We start from the raw sequence: 15448 nt of genomic DNA, 5'->3' as shown, positions 1-15448 counted from the left end.
TCAGAATTGTAACCAATGAAGAAAGAAACTGAGGTCTCCTGGAAGAAGCAAAAAAGATGGGAAAAAGAAGCAACAACAAAAAGTCCCCAGGTCCCAACCCTGAGAACATTGACCCAGGACAAAGGAGAATGAGAACAGAAAACATGCAATATCAGATACGGCACCAGTGGACATAAAGAGATATCTTTGGGACATCATAGATGAGTTAAAAAGTGAAATATTTAGCCAATTAAAACAAGACATAAGAAGATTAATAAAAGAGATACTAAGCACCCCTCAAGCAGACACAGATGGAAGAAGGGAGGAACTCAAAGGACAGAACCATTTGATGAAGAATATAAAACAATATAGAATACATGAGGCAGATTCAAAGAGATTACCAGGAAATTAAAAACTCTATGGAAAGATGGAAAATCAACTTGAAAGAAACTAAGGATAGATTATCCAAACTGGAGAACAGGTTTGCAATGTGGGATTATGAAAGGAAAAACTTTTTAAAAATAAAAAGGAAACAAGCAGTAACAATACAAAGGCTAGAAAACAACAAGAGGATTTATAACGAGATGTGAATGAAGAAGCAGAGGTACAAGCAAAGGAACTACAAAGGTTATTCACAGAAATAATTAAGGAAAACTTCCCAAACTTAGGAAAAGGAAATGATATTCTGATATATGAGGCATACAGAACTCCAGCTACCTACAACCAAAACAGAGCCACACCCAGGCATATAATAATCAAGATCCCAGAAATTCAATATAAGAACAGAATATTAAAAGCTGTTAGGGACAAGAAACAGATAACCTATAAAGGAAGGCCTATCAGAATAATGGCAGACTTCTCGACACAAATCATCAAATCAAAAAGAGCCTGGAGTGAAACATTCCAAACCCTGAAAGAAAATAACCTCCATCCCAGATTGATATACCCTGCTAAACTGTCTCTAGAAATTAATGGAGAAACAAGATCTATACTATACACAAGTTCTATACTATATACAAAGTTGTATTTTTATTAATACTGTTATGTACTGATATATTCAATTATACTATGTCTGATGATATAGCCAATTCTATTGGAGATAACAAGAAACAACACAGGAACCATGATAGAACTCTTTGTACAATGGTCTTATTTTTTTTTTATTTCATGTGTTTATACAAATATGTTTTGTTTTGTCTTGCTTTGTTTTGTTTCTCCCTCTAATATAGAAAGGATATAAATACATGTTAAGACTCATGCATGTGTAGAATCTATAAGCGATTTATGAGAACTGATCTTATGACACATGATGAAATGAACAGATACTCTGAAGAAAAAGAGACACTAAAATACCCAGTGCTGACCCTGGAGTGTCATAATGTGAAAACAAGCAATAGTATTATTCTTTATTCAGAATGATATTAGCCTGCTTGGGTTTATTCAATCTCAACATAATTGAAGATATGGATAACTGCGTGTATATTTAAGTGTATAGGACTGATAACCATATTGCTAAGTTTTTGCTGGATAGTTGAACAGAACTGGTTGCAATCTCATTGTCTCACTCCCCACTTTATATACTCCATTTTAGTATCTTGAAAAATTATTTGTAAGAAGACAATCTGTCATCATCAACTAGTGATTTCTTACTGTTTATTTTTTTCTTTGAAAATATGTATTATTTCTACCCATTTTCTGTTTTGTTTAGTCTTTCTTTAAATTAAATTAAATAATAAAGACACACTACATTACCCAGTGCTGATCATGGAGTATCATGATGTAAAATCCAGCAATACTATTATTCTTTGCTCAGAATGATTTTAGCCTGCTTTAGTTTGTTTAATGTAAACATAAATGAAGATACGGATAACTGCACGTATGTTTAAATGTATAGGATTGCCAACCATGTTACTAAGTTTTTGTTGGACAGTTGAACAGAACTGTTTGCAGTCTCACTATTTGAATTCCCACTTTTTATGTTCCACTTTTGTATCTTGAAGAACTATTTGTAAAGCAACAGTATGTAAATATCAACTAGTGATTTCTTACTGTTTATTTTTTTCTCTGACATATGTATTATTTTTACCTATTTTCTGTTTTTGTTTAGTTTTTCTTTCTTTAAATAAAATTAAAAATAATACTAGTAAAAAATAAAAACACATATGAAGAGGTAATTAACATAAATAAATGCATCCCTTTAACCACTGCACAGGAAAATGTAATTCCCAGAGGGTACAAGGGCATTAGCCTACTAGTAATAAATCTTCAAACCCTTAAATAATCTCTTATAAAATTTGAAGCTGAAATTGTTGCTTAGGTATTCAAGTGTTATCCATTAAAACAAGCCAAGAAAACCTTTAAAAATATGGCAAATATCCACCATTGTAAATGAACAATTAAAAAGCCTTTTCTAAAAGTCACAAAGGAGCTAAACATTTCTGATACTGTACAAAGAGAAACAATTCAATGATGTCTTTGTGCTGCTCAGAATATCAAACAAAGCTACTTTCTGCTTTTTAGTTTGTTCTCTGGCCCTCTGTAAAAAGTTAGCACAGAAATTGCTTTGTGCTCAGCAAAAACCAACCTGTTAATTCCAGTGACTGGAATCACTGAAGGTCATAAGGTAGAAATCACCTGCTGTGTCACATTGGCACAATTCAGAGATTTCCTCTGTGCTCAGCATTTATGCACTGGTTTCTTCCTGTGGAACATGTATTTCATTTTCCAATGGCCTACTCTCGATTAACTTGCATGTGATAAACAATAGCTTCCCGAGAATCATTTGGATTTGTAGCATGACATTAAGGGATATGAAAAAAGGTCTGATAAACAAAATACACACAAAGAAGTCAACTTAAAACTCTAAAATAATGACAAATATGCTAACCTCAATATTGTATTTCTTTTTTATTCTTTTTCTTTTTTGACTTTTATTAGTTCATGTTTGCAGTATACAGTGATTATATTCACTGTAAAGAATTATTACAAGTACATAACACAGTTCAAATCCTTTCTTTTTTCTCCCTCCCTCCCTCCATCTGCTAAGTTCATTTATTTATTTTGCAATCCCTTATAAAGTTAACTATCACATACACAGGTTGAGAACCAGAATAATAGACCAAAGAACATATAAAACAATTGTAACAAGTTGAGGCACAGTTTTAGATACATAGTTTGCACTGGATGGCAGTACCATTTTTCTCTTTATCCTTTTATCTGTCTTTTAACTCAACTTGACATTTTCATACAAAAAAACCACGTGCTAGTTAAACTTGTTATTTGAATTATTTCACTTACCTTGGTCTCAAGGTACAACCTTTCTCTATAAATGCTCAAAGGTATCCTTCTTTATGGCAGAGTAGTACTCCATTGTACATAAGTATCACATTTTTAAATCCATTCGTCTATTGATGGACATATAGGCTGTCTCCAAGACTTAATTTTTATGAATTATGCTGCTACAAAGATGGGAATGCATACATCACTGTGGTATGATGTCTTTAACTCTTTTGTGAAGATACTAGAAGAAGTATAGCTGGGTCAAAATGCAATTTCTAGTCTTAGTGTTTTGAGGAATCTCCATACTTATTTCCACAGTGTTTATATCAGTTGATTGTCATTCCACCAAAAACTCAGAAGGGTTCCTTTTTCTCCACAGCTTCACCAGCATTTGCTATTTGTTGATTTCTCAAAGGTAGCCATTCTTTTTGGAATGAGATGAACTCTGTCATGTTTTAATTCATGTATCTTGAATGTCCAACAATGTAGAACAATTTTTCATGTATTTTGTGCCTTTTGTAGTTCTTCATCTGAGAAGTGTCCATTCATTTCAGATCCCCCCTTTGGATGGGTCTTTACAATTGGGGAGTCTAATTTTTTGGTGTTCTTTACATATTGTGAGTATTAGTCCTTTGTCTGAGGAGGAGCTGGGGAAACATTTTCCTGTAGGGCATCTATTCATTGTGTTAGTGGTTTCTTTTGCTCTGAAGCTTTTTAATTTGATGTTATCCCAGTTATTGATTCTTGGTATTATTTCTTCTGCAGCAAAGTTTTGTTCATATCTTTGGCTACACTCATGTCATCAAGATTTTATCTATTTTGTCTTTCAGTAGATTATGTGTTTTTATTCTAATGTCTACATCTTGATCAATTCTGACATTAATTCAATGTATGGTGAAAGATACAGATCTAAGTTCAACCTTCAGCATGTGGGTAACCAGTTTTCCTAGCACCATTTATTAAAGAAGCTATCTTTCTTCCAGCGAAGATATGGCCCCTTTGTCAAAAATAACAGCCAACTGTGCCTGGAGTTATTTATCTATCTTCTATTCTGTTCCACTGATCCATGATCCTGTTGTGGGGGGGGGGTTGTTCTTGTTTTTGTTTTTGTTTGGCTTGGGTTTGGGTTTGGGTTTTTGCTAATAACGTACAGTTCTTATCATAGTAGCTTTATAATATAACTTGAATCCCAGGATTGTGAAGCCCCTAGACTCATCTTTACTGCTCAGAATTGCTTCTGCTATTGTAAGTCTCTTCTGGATCCATATGAATTTTAGATTGTTTTCTCCAGTTCTTAAAAAATGTTATTGGTACTTTGAGATTGCATTAAATCCATATAAAATTTTGGAAGTATTATTATTTTAATTATATACATGCTGCCTATCAAAGAACAGGAAATATATTACCATTTCTTTATATGCTCTCCAATTTCCCTTTTCAAAGAACAGCTGTTTTCATTGTAAAGGTCTTTTACTTCCTTGGCTAGGTTAATTCCTAAGTCTTTAATTTTCTTGATGCTATTGTGAAGGGTACTGTTTCCATAATTTCCATCTCTGCACCTTTGTTATTAATGTACAGAACACTATTGATTTTTGAGTGTTGACTTTGTATTCCCCTATACTGTCAAACCTGGGTATCAGTTCTAGTCTTTTGGTGGAGTTTTTGGGATCTTCTATTAGAAAATCATGTCATAGGAAAATAATGATAATTTAGATTCTTCCTTCCCTATCCCTATGTGTTTCATATTTTCCTCTTTCAAATTATTCTAGCTAATATTTCAAAAACTTTATTAAACAGAAGTGGTGATCATGGGTATCCTTGTCTTGTTCAGGATTTTAAGGTAAAGACTTTTCTCCATTTACTATGATGTTGACATTTGGTTATAAGTGGCTTTTATTAGGCTGAGTTAAGATCTTCTATACCTATTTTCTTCAGTGTTTTCATATATTGGATTTTTAAAAACATACTTTCTGTGTTTATTGAGATGACCATATGATATTTGTTCTTGCTTCTGGGTATGCAGTGTGTTTATTGATGTCCATATGTTGAACCATCCATGCATCTCTGGAATGAATCCTACTTCATCATGTTGTATGATTTTTTTGATGATTTGCTGCATTCTGTTTGCCAGTATCTTACTGAGAACTGTTGCATCTGTGTTCATTAAAGAGATCGGTATTTTTGGTTGGCTCCTTTTCTGGTTTGGGAAATAGTATGATGTTTTCTTTTGGGAATGACTTTGGAAATACTGCTTCCCTTTCAGTTTCATTAAAGTGTTGGAGGGCTACTGGTATGACATTCCTAAACTTATTGTAGAATTTGGCAATGAATACACTGGAACCGGTACTTCACAGTTTTTTTTTTTAATTCTTTAATTTCACTGACTGAAATTCATCTTTACTCAGGATTTTTGTATCTTCTTACTTCAGCTTTGGAAGTTCATTTGTATTTAGGAGTTTTCATTTTTATTAGAGTACAGGTTGTAAAAGTAGCTACTGGTAATCTGGGTTTCAGCAGAATCCATTATGATTTCACTTTTTTCATTTCTGATTACATAGGTCTTTTCTTTCCTAAATTTTTTAAGATTAACTGAGGGTTTTCTCAATTTTACTTAATCTTTCAAAGAACCAAACCTTTAATTTATTGATTCTTTATATTTTTAGATCAATTTCATTAATTTCTGCCCTTATCTTTATGATTTTCTTCCTTGAACTTGCGTTGAGTTTGGATTTATTTTTGTTTTGTTTTTCTAGGACCTTCAGGTGCATCATTAAATTGTTTGAGCTCATTAAGTTTTTCTGATGTGGGAATTTACTGCTATTAATGTCTATCATAGGCTACTTATATTTTATTCTATAGGCTCTAGTATGTCATATTAGCATTATCACTTAATTATAGAAATTTTCCAATTTCTTCTTTGATTTTATCTGTGGCTTATTGTTAAAGACAATATGGTTTAATTTCCATGTGTTTGTATAGTTTATGTGTTTTCCTTTGCCACTGAATTCTAGTTTCATTGCTTTGTGATCTAATAATATGCATGGTATAAGTTCAATTCTTTGTATTTACTTAAGCATGCTTTATTGGCTAGTATAGTGGTATCTTGCTTCATGATTTTAATTTATTCCAGATATTTTGGGAATTATGGCCATGTTTGTGTTTGTGCAGGAAAGATGGCAATGATCATATTGGCCTCCTAACATAGAGTTTGCAAACAAAACAAAATTTTGCCAAGTGCTTCTGTTTGCAAACCAAATTGTTTAAAAAACAAGCATTCATGAACTAATAAGGTACCACCATGTATGGGCTATTTTGGAGAAAGTCCCATATGTGAACTCTCCATTTGAAGAAAAAAATGTGTATTCTCTTTTGGTCAAATAGGACACTTTGTAGATATCTATTAAGTCCATTTATTCAAAGGTTTGTTTCAATTATGTTATTTTTTGTCTGATTTATCTGTTCATTTGTGACAGAGGGATACTGAGGTCCCCTATTACAATTGCACTGGTGTATATATGAAATTTTATATCCAGTGTTTGTTTTAGAAATTTGGGTACACCAGTATTTAGTGAGCATATGTCTAAAATTGTTAACTCTCCCTGTTGAATTCTTTCCTTAACTAATATATAGTGACCTTCTCTGTGTCTTCTGGCCAGTTTTAGCTTGAAATCCACTTTTCTGAAATTAAGATAGTGGCTTTGTATTGTATGAAATAGTGTTTTCTGTCCTTTGATTTTTAATCATTGAGTATCTTTTTCAATTAAATGTGTCCCCTCTATGCTGCATATTGTTGGGGTTCCTTTCTTGCTCCTTTCTTCCATGTTGTGTCTTTTGACTGGGGAATTCAGAACTTTCATGTTGAGAGTTATTACTGAGGTATTGAGTTATTCTTGTCATTGCATTATTTCAGTGTTGTTGATTCTCTCATTTTCCCCTTTTACTTAGCTAGTCATCCTGCCAGGTGTATTCATTCTTTCTAACTTATTGAGATTTTCAGTTTCATTTTCCCTGTCTTGGTTACTTTTTTTCTCTCATTATTGAGACAAAATACCTGATGCCCAAAGTTAGGGAATAGAAGTTTTATTTCTTCTAGGTTAGAGGTTTCAGTCCATACTTAGTCAGCTTCAAGGTAAAATGGCATAGCTGAGGGGTAGCAATTCACAGTGGCTACAAACAGCAAGCATGAACAGCAAGAGAGAAAAAGACGCTGGATCACTGAGCACTCTCAACCTGATTGCGAGGAACAGCTTCTCTGTGCTGCCTTCATTCTGGAATCTGGCATTGCCACCACCATTTTTGAACCTCCTGTGGCCTCTTCTGCCACTCTGGAACACAGCACTCTGTGGCTTTCTCCTTTGAACAAAGTCTTTCACTCTTTCAGTTTTGAAGCTGAAAAGGGTGGAGACCCACTGCTTGCCAGGATGCCCTCAGGCCATCTTTTTTTATTCCTCTGTTCCTTCTCAGCAATCAAGGCCTCAGCTCTATCTTTAAAGTCCACAACTTTCTGGCTAAACTCACAATGTTTTAAATCATCCTGCTGCTCTCTTTGCTCTTGATTCACAACATAAATCTGACTTAAAGCCCCCAATCATAGCCATGCCATTGTCTCAACATTAGATTGCCTTGAAATTTCTTTTGCCAGATTTATCAGTGTGTTGCCCTTAATCTCAGCCACAGGCAAAGTCTCTGGCCTTGAGCAAAATGCAGACCAACTCTCTGTCAAGCCATAATACACATCATATGTAGTCTAACAATCAATGCAGTCCTTTTTCCCAGCAGAAACCTCCCAAGCCTGGTCTTTACCAGCAGGCTTTCTATTAGGTTTCTTATCTCCTAAGCTCTGACTAGAATCTCCTCTACAGAGTGGCCTAAGCTGTTCCAGCTCTATGCATTCACGCAACATCTCTGAACCTTTCCAAACTCTTCCCACAAGCCATTCCCAAAGGCTCTTGAATCACATGACCAAGTAAGTCACAGCAATGATCCCACTCTTCTGGTACCAAATTCTGTCTTGGTTACTTTTTTCTCATTGTTGAGACAAAATACCTGATGCCTAAAGTGAAGCAAGGGAAGATTTATTTCTTACAGTTCCTAGAGGTATAGTCCATACTCAGGAGGCTCCAAGATAGGATGAATGGCTTACAGCCATTCATGTCCACAGCAAACAACAGGAGCAAACAGAGCGAAAAAAGGAAAGACACACCTTCTTCCTATATTGTATGTTGGCTCTGCCCCTAGGTGGATGCAGCACTCACACAGCCAATCCCAGCACTGGATTACAAACTAATCACAAATACTAGATTCAGCTTCATGCATAATTGCATGAAGCTTGAGGAGGCCATCCAAACACAAACCGTAACAGTTCCCATGATGGACTTTGGGAATTTTATGTATAAGGTGGTATGGTGAGGTTCTCTTTTAGTCATGGTGTTTGGTGTTTTGTAGGCCTCACTGTCTTAATTATTTTTCTCACTGCTGAGGCAAAATACCCAATGCCCAATTTTTTTTAAATTTTAAACAGGATAAATCCAATGTAAATAAAATAGAATAAACCAATCAAAATAAACCAGTATAGGTGATACGGACTTCAAAACCTTATAAAACCAACAATAGTTAACATAATGCTTTTTATTGCCTTCAAAATAGTGATAAATATCTTCAGACATAATAAATATCAAACAGAACAGAATAGAATAGAAATAGTAGAAACAATCAATGCAATAAAGGACTTCAAAACAAGCCAATAGTAAATCCAAAATGGCTACAATAATGTCTTGCTAACTTTTAAATAGTTGCTCATGCTATCAGATTTAACATAATCAAACAAAACAAAAGATAATAAAAACCCAACCCAACAAAACAATGAAAATCATATGGTTTCCAGGCAGATCACTTCCAGGTGAGGCCTTATTCTCTTCCCTCATAGTCCACAAATGATGCTGACTCACAGAGAGAGGCTTGGGTCTCCCGAAGCCCAAAGTTAAAGGGGAAAAGGTTTACTTAGTCCACTATTTGGAAAAGTTTCAGTTCATAATTGGCTGGCTCCAAAACAGCCTGGCACATGGCAGAGGGGCAACAGTTCATGGTGGAGAAGAGAGCAACAAAGGGTTTAACAGCATCTTTTTGCCCATTTTATATCATATCTGGAATTAGGGCAGTGTCTAGCCAATCGGTAGACTGATTTAGCAATCACATGCCCTTAATTCTAATATCACACACTAGATTCAACCACTTCTGAAAAAGCCTAAAACTGCATGAGGCTTTGGGGGGACATCTAGACACAAATCACAACATTTATTTATCTATATGTTTATTTTTTATTTTTCTATATTTAAGGAGTTTCTTGCCATTATTTCTATGAATAGTTTTTTATTCTATTGGTGATGATTTCTGATTTATTCCAGTTATTTTTAGATTACTCTTCTTTGAATTATCTAATAGTCAGATTAATTTTTCATTTTCTCTTGCTGTGTTTTTTAAAAAAAATTATTGTAAAGAGACTAAAACAAAAGAGAACAGAACAAAGCAAATCAGAACAGAACAATGCAAGCAACACAGCACTTCACAACCAGACAACTGGACATCAACAGTAGATACCATAATGTCTCTTTTCTTCAAAATAGTTGAGCATACCTTCACACACAATAATATCAAACATAACAAACAGTATAAAACCATTCAAAAGAATGAAAGCATTACAGGACTTTAACACCAAATAACAGGAATTGAACAATGGCTACTATAATATCTGATTTTCCTCAAAAAATTTGTCTATACCATCACACATAATAAAATTAAATAAACCACAACAGGCTAGAACCAATCAAAACAAGAACAAAAGCATGGTAGAATTTCAAAGCAAGATGATAGTAAATCCACAATGGCTACCATAGTGTCTTGTTTTCTTCAAAATAGCAATTCATACTATCACACATAATAAAATCAAACAAAATAGAATAAAACCAATCAAACCAATAAATGAAAGCATTATAAGACTTCAAAGTGATATAACAGGAAACCATGATTACCAATATATCCCATTATATTCAAAATAGCTGCCCCTGTCATCTTACAGCATAGAATCTAACAAAACAAGACAAAACAAAGCAAAACCTAACAAAATTGTGTAACAGTGCAAAAGTTCAAAATACAATAAGAAATTGACAGCAGCTTCCAGCTTTCCCTTTCAGGTATTTCCTTCCCTTTGCTCTTACATTAACTATTTTGCTTTTGGATCCCATTAACTCCTTCTGTTTCTTATGCTTAGACTCATGCTGACACATTGAGTCAGAACTATTTCATCCATGAACATGGTCTCCACTTGCATCCATTTACCTACAGAAGACTTGATATTATTCTACATTATAGCTGGGTAGTTTTCCACTGCATGAAAATACCATATCTTTCTTATGCATTCTGCAGTTGATGAGCAAGTTACTCTTGCTTCCCCCCCCCCACCCCCTTTGGTTTCCTGCCACATGAAACACTTGTTTACTCTCCTTTGATTTTCAGTTTATGAATTTCCTTTCAAGTTAAATGTATTTCTCATGTACAATGAATTGATGGATCTTGTTTCTTGATCCACTCTCCCTGTGCTTCTTTTATTGCTGACCTGAGGCCACCTATATTAATAGTTACAACCGGCATGTGTTGGTTTGTCTCTGCCCTGCTATTCTCTTGGTTTTGGCCCACCACTTTTCCCCTTCATTCAATTGCCTGCCTTGTTTGGAGATCCTCCACTGATTCTGTTTCTGGAAACATGGTCAGCTTTATCTCTCTCTAGAATATCCTTAGCACTCTGTGTAGGATTGTTTTGATAGTCATGAATTTCTTTGGTTGTTCTTTATCGTGGAAATACCTTGTTTTGCAGGGTAAATCAATGTGCGCTGGAAGCTGTTTTCTTTCAGTGTTTGAAACACTTCACTCCAAACTCTTCTTGACTTGATGGTTTGTGTGGATAAGTCTATTGTGATTCTGACTGGTTTTCCTTTATAGGTGATCTATCTCTTTTTTCTAACAGCTTTTAATATTCTATTCTTGTGCTGAGTTTCTGGGATCTTGATTATTATATAGTTGGGTGTAGATTTACTTTGGTTATGGCTAGTTGGAGACCTATATGCCTCACTTCTCTGCATGCCAGATCCATTTCCCATGTTTGAGAAGTTTTCTTCTATTACTTTCGTGAATATCCTTTTAATTTCATTTGTGTTGACCCCTGCTTCTTCACCTACACCTATTACTTTTACGTTATGCTTCTTTGCATCATCATGCAGGGATTGGATTGTCACTTCCTGATTCCATGTTATTTTTAAGAGATCTTTCCTTTCATGATCACTATCTGCAATCCTGTCTTTAAAGTTTGAAAGTCTATCTTCAGTCTCTTTCAAGTGGTTTTGCCAGCTTTCCACTGAATTTTTAATTTCCTGCTCTCTCTTTGAATCTGTTTCATGCACTGTAATTTCTTCCTGCATTTATTCAAGGTTTCCATCATTTCCCTATGCTCCTCTTTATTGTCTCTGTCTTCTTTAGACCTGCTGAATAATTCTTTCAGTATGTTTGTGATTTTTCTTTTATCTGAGACATTATTTCTGATTTGACTGCTTTTCTAGTTTCAGGAAGTTGCTATCCTCTCAGAGATTTCATGTGTGTGACTTCCATTTTCTTCCATGACCATATCTCCCAGACTTATTCTGTGTGGGCTAGAGATCTGAGTTTGCCTTTTGCTCCTTTATCTTGACATTCTCCTGAGTTCCTCCCAAAAACCTGGTTGTGGGGCCCCATACACTTCCTGTGTTGGCTGCCCCTAGGCAGTGTAGGGGGATGAGACAGGGACCTGGATTCCTCTAATTCCAGATTTACAGGGAGATAGCAGGGTGTCGAGCAGGCTTCTGTAGACCTATGCAGTTACACTGTGGCTTTGCTGATGATCAGAAGTGCAAGGAGGTGGGAATGTTTCTCTCAGCCTGTGTGTCTACACTGGGACTCCCATGATGGTGGCAGACACACAGGAGTGTGTTTGTCTGATTCTGAGAGTGGATGATGGAACCAAGTGACCTGTCTGAGGGAACCAAGGGCCTCCAATGGTGGCCTTGGATGCACAGGGCTTACCTGACTGTGTGTCCCTGCTCCTGCTGGCTACCTGCAGGAAAGAGCCTTCTGGTGGCAGCTCCCTGAGGCTGAAGGCTATCTGCTGGTTCTCTCTTCCCATGCTGGCTACCTGCAAGATGTGGCCATTTGGTGTTGGTGCACAGCAGGCAGAGGTGGACCTGTGGTCTCCCTTGACCCACACTGGGTGCACAGAAAAAGGTGCCTTCTGGTAGTGGCACGTGACAGGCAGAGGCCAATTTCCTGGTTCTCTCAGCCTGCACTGGGCATGAAGAGGAAAGGGCCTTCCAATGGTGGTACCTGGCAGGCAGAGACAGATCTCCTGGTTCTCTTGGCCTGCACTGGGCATGTAGAGGCTCTCTTGATGTTTTAAAGGTATTTTTGAATAGTTGCTCTTCAAAGGCATTTTCTTCTGTTTCTGAAATTATGTCTTCACATTGGCCCATGCTGCTTCCTGTATTTTTAATCTGATTTTTAATTTCCTGGATTTCCTATTGAAACTTTTTCATGCATTCTAATTTCTTAGTGAACTGATGATCATCTATGGTGGTTTTTAAAATTTTTTTTATTATTCTGAAGGTAGTAAAATACAACAGAATAAGACAGAACAAAGCCAATGGAGACAATGCAGTGAAACTGGTACAGAACAGCAATTTACTGGGATAACAGTAATAAGTACCATAGTATATCTCATTATCTTTACAATAGTTGTCCTTTCAATCATGTATAGCAAAATCAAACCAAATACAGAACCTTATAGAACTTATCAAAACAGAATATTGAATAGAGCAATAAAATTAATCAGAACCAAGCAAAACAGTGGTAACAATATTTGCCTTCAGAGACATGGTAAAAGGAAATCCCCCATATTTGCTGTATTGCATATGGTCAACCTCCCAAGAGAGGGTCAGACCTCTGGCTCCCATTTGCTAAGGGTGGAGGGGGGGATGGAATGTTTGATTCTCAGCCGGTGCACCAGTAGGCTCATGGCTATTTACCAGGGAGGTGAGCAGGTTGCTTTATTTTCCATCGTCCCAAATTCCAACATGGCATGGATCTCCATAGATGCTGGCTGATTCATTCCCTGGGGCAGCCACTACTTGCCCAAGCCATGGCTGCTTACCAGGGAGATGAGTGGGTTGCTTTGTTTCCCAGTGCCCTAAGTTCCAATGTGGCAAAGATCTCAGGAGATCCTGGCTGGTTCTCTCCCAGGCCGGCCGCCACTTGCTCAAGCCATGGCTCTCATCTATGTTTTATATTATTCTGTTTAGCTCATCTAACTTCTATTAGCATCATCTGAGAGCTCCTACATCTTTTTAGTTATTATATTATTTCCATTATACACTTAGTTATAGTTTCTCTAATTATACTGGGTACCTTTTTGGGCTATAGTCTGACCTCCTTTGCTATGCTTTTGAGTAATTCAAATGGGTGGTTTACACTTACCCCTTGGTGGCACCAGACTTACTCTGGGGGAGTTGGGCATTTTATTGCCTCTTTTTCCCATGTTTCCATTATGTTTGTTTTCTTTTGTGCTAAGTTTTATTAATGCTTATAGTGAAAAGACTTTGTTGTTAGTAAAAAGATTTCTTTACTCACTTTTCAGGGATATATCTTGGGTGGTATAGTTAATTCTTTGCCACAGCCTCAAGATTCAATTGCCTTTGTTATTTGGGGAAAGGAAGATGCAATGTAGTTAATCAGCATCTTCATATCTCTGCTAATTGTAGAAAAAGAATGCCACACTAAATAGATAGTTAACTAGCAAAAGATTAACATAGGTTTATGGTTATATTATTAGAGATTTTAGGTTCTGAGAGTGGGAGAATGCAAAAGAAAAACTTTGAAAACTTAAACTCTGAGATATGAAAAGGAAGACAGAGAAGTACAAAAGATCTTATTGAGGAGTAATAGGCTATAGAATTAGGTCTATAGAATTAGGTAAAGGTAGGATAAAAGCTGGTAAAAAAATAGAATATAAAAAGTGAGAAATAAAAAAGATTATACAGACAGGAAAATAAGGGAGAAGTAATTAAGAGGAGAAAATTTAAAATGGATAAGAGGAAAAATATAGAAATAAAAGAAGAAATATTTTTAAAAGAAGAAGAAATATAGATTAGAAGCAAGGCTGAAGGACAAAGGAAGATGACCCAAAGCTCAGGAACATGAAGGAAGAAAGAAACAAATTAAAACAAGAACAAAATAAAAAAACTAAAAACAGTGTTCATATTCAAAAACAATTAAAAGAAAACAAAAACAAAGAAAAAAAAGAAAGAAATTTCTCTGTGATTTCAAGTCTGTGTCTGTCTTCTGAGGTCTAGTTCTGTGGCAGTACTATTCAAGGTGTGAATCTGCCTTCTCTGGTAAACAAAGAGCTGGTCAGAACCCAGATCTGTGCTGAGTAATCATGAGTAAACTAGCAGTGGGATCAGGGCAGGCTGTTGGTTCTGGACTTTAAAATTCATAGAAATTAAAGATGAACTTAAGACTCTGGTCATGGGGGTGAGACCCAAATCATTTAGCTTATAATGTTCTTGGTGTCTTTTAGTGATCTGACCTTAGATCCCTAATCATGGACTTCTCCCAATGTTGTCCATCATATAGTCACTGTGTGAGTTTAACATTGGAAACTTTGAGGCTGCTTTGAATTCCAGGTTCAGATGGCCCCTCCACAGAATAGCATATGAGCAAACACTCTCTCCAGGTATATGGCAGATGCTTGGACTGGAGACACTCACACACACACTCTCCACAGGTACTGGTGTATTTCTCCTTGAAGGCCTCTGGAGTTGCTCACTCTCACCGGGTCTCTTTAGGTTCTATCTTCATTTCCCATGAGCCAGTAGCTGGAGAGACAGTGGATATCACTTCTTCCTTTTTCTACATTGTGATCTGTCTCTTCAGTTTCTCCATAGGGTATGATTTTCTGTCAGATCCTTCCTGGGTTCCAGAGATTTACCTCTTTTCTTCCCCAAATCATTATTTTACAGTGTCTAGATTCCAGGTGTTGGAGAAGCTGATTTGTTGCTCTGTACCACTCCACCATTTTCTTGGAAGCTCTTAATATTGTATTTCATAAAGACAT

Source organism: Cavia porcellus, unplaced genomic scaffold (genome assembly GCF_034190915.1).
Source record: "Cavia porcellus strain 051 isolate PalLab524CR breed Dunkin Hartley unplaced genomic scaffold, mCavPor4.1 scaffold_24, whole genome shotgun sequence".
NCBI classification, from domain to species: Eukaryota; Metazoa; Chordata; class Mammalia; order Rodentia; family Caviidae; genus Cavia; species Cavia porcellus.
Note: the sequence above shows the minus strand (reverse complement) of the source record.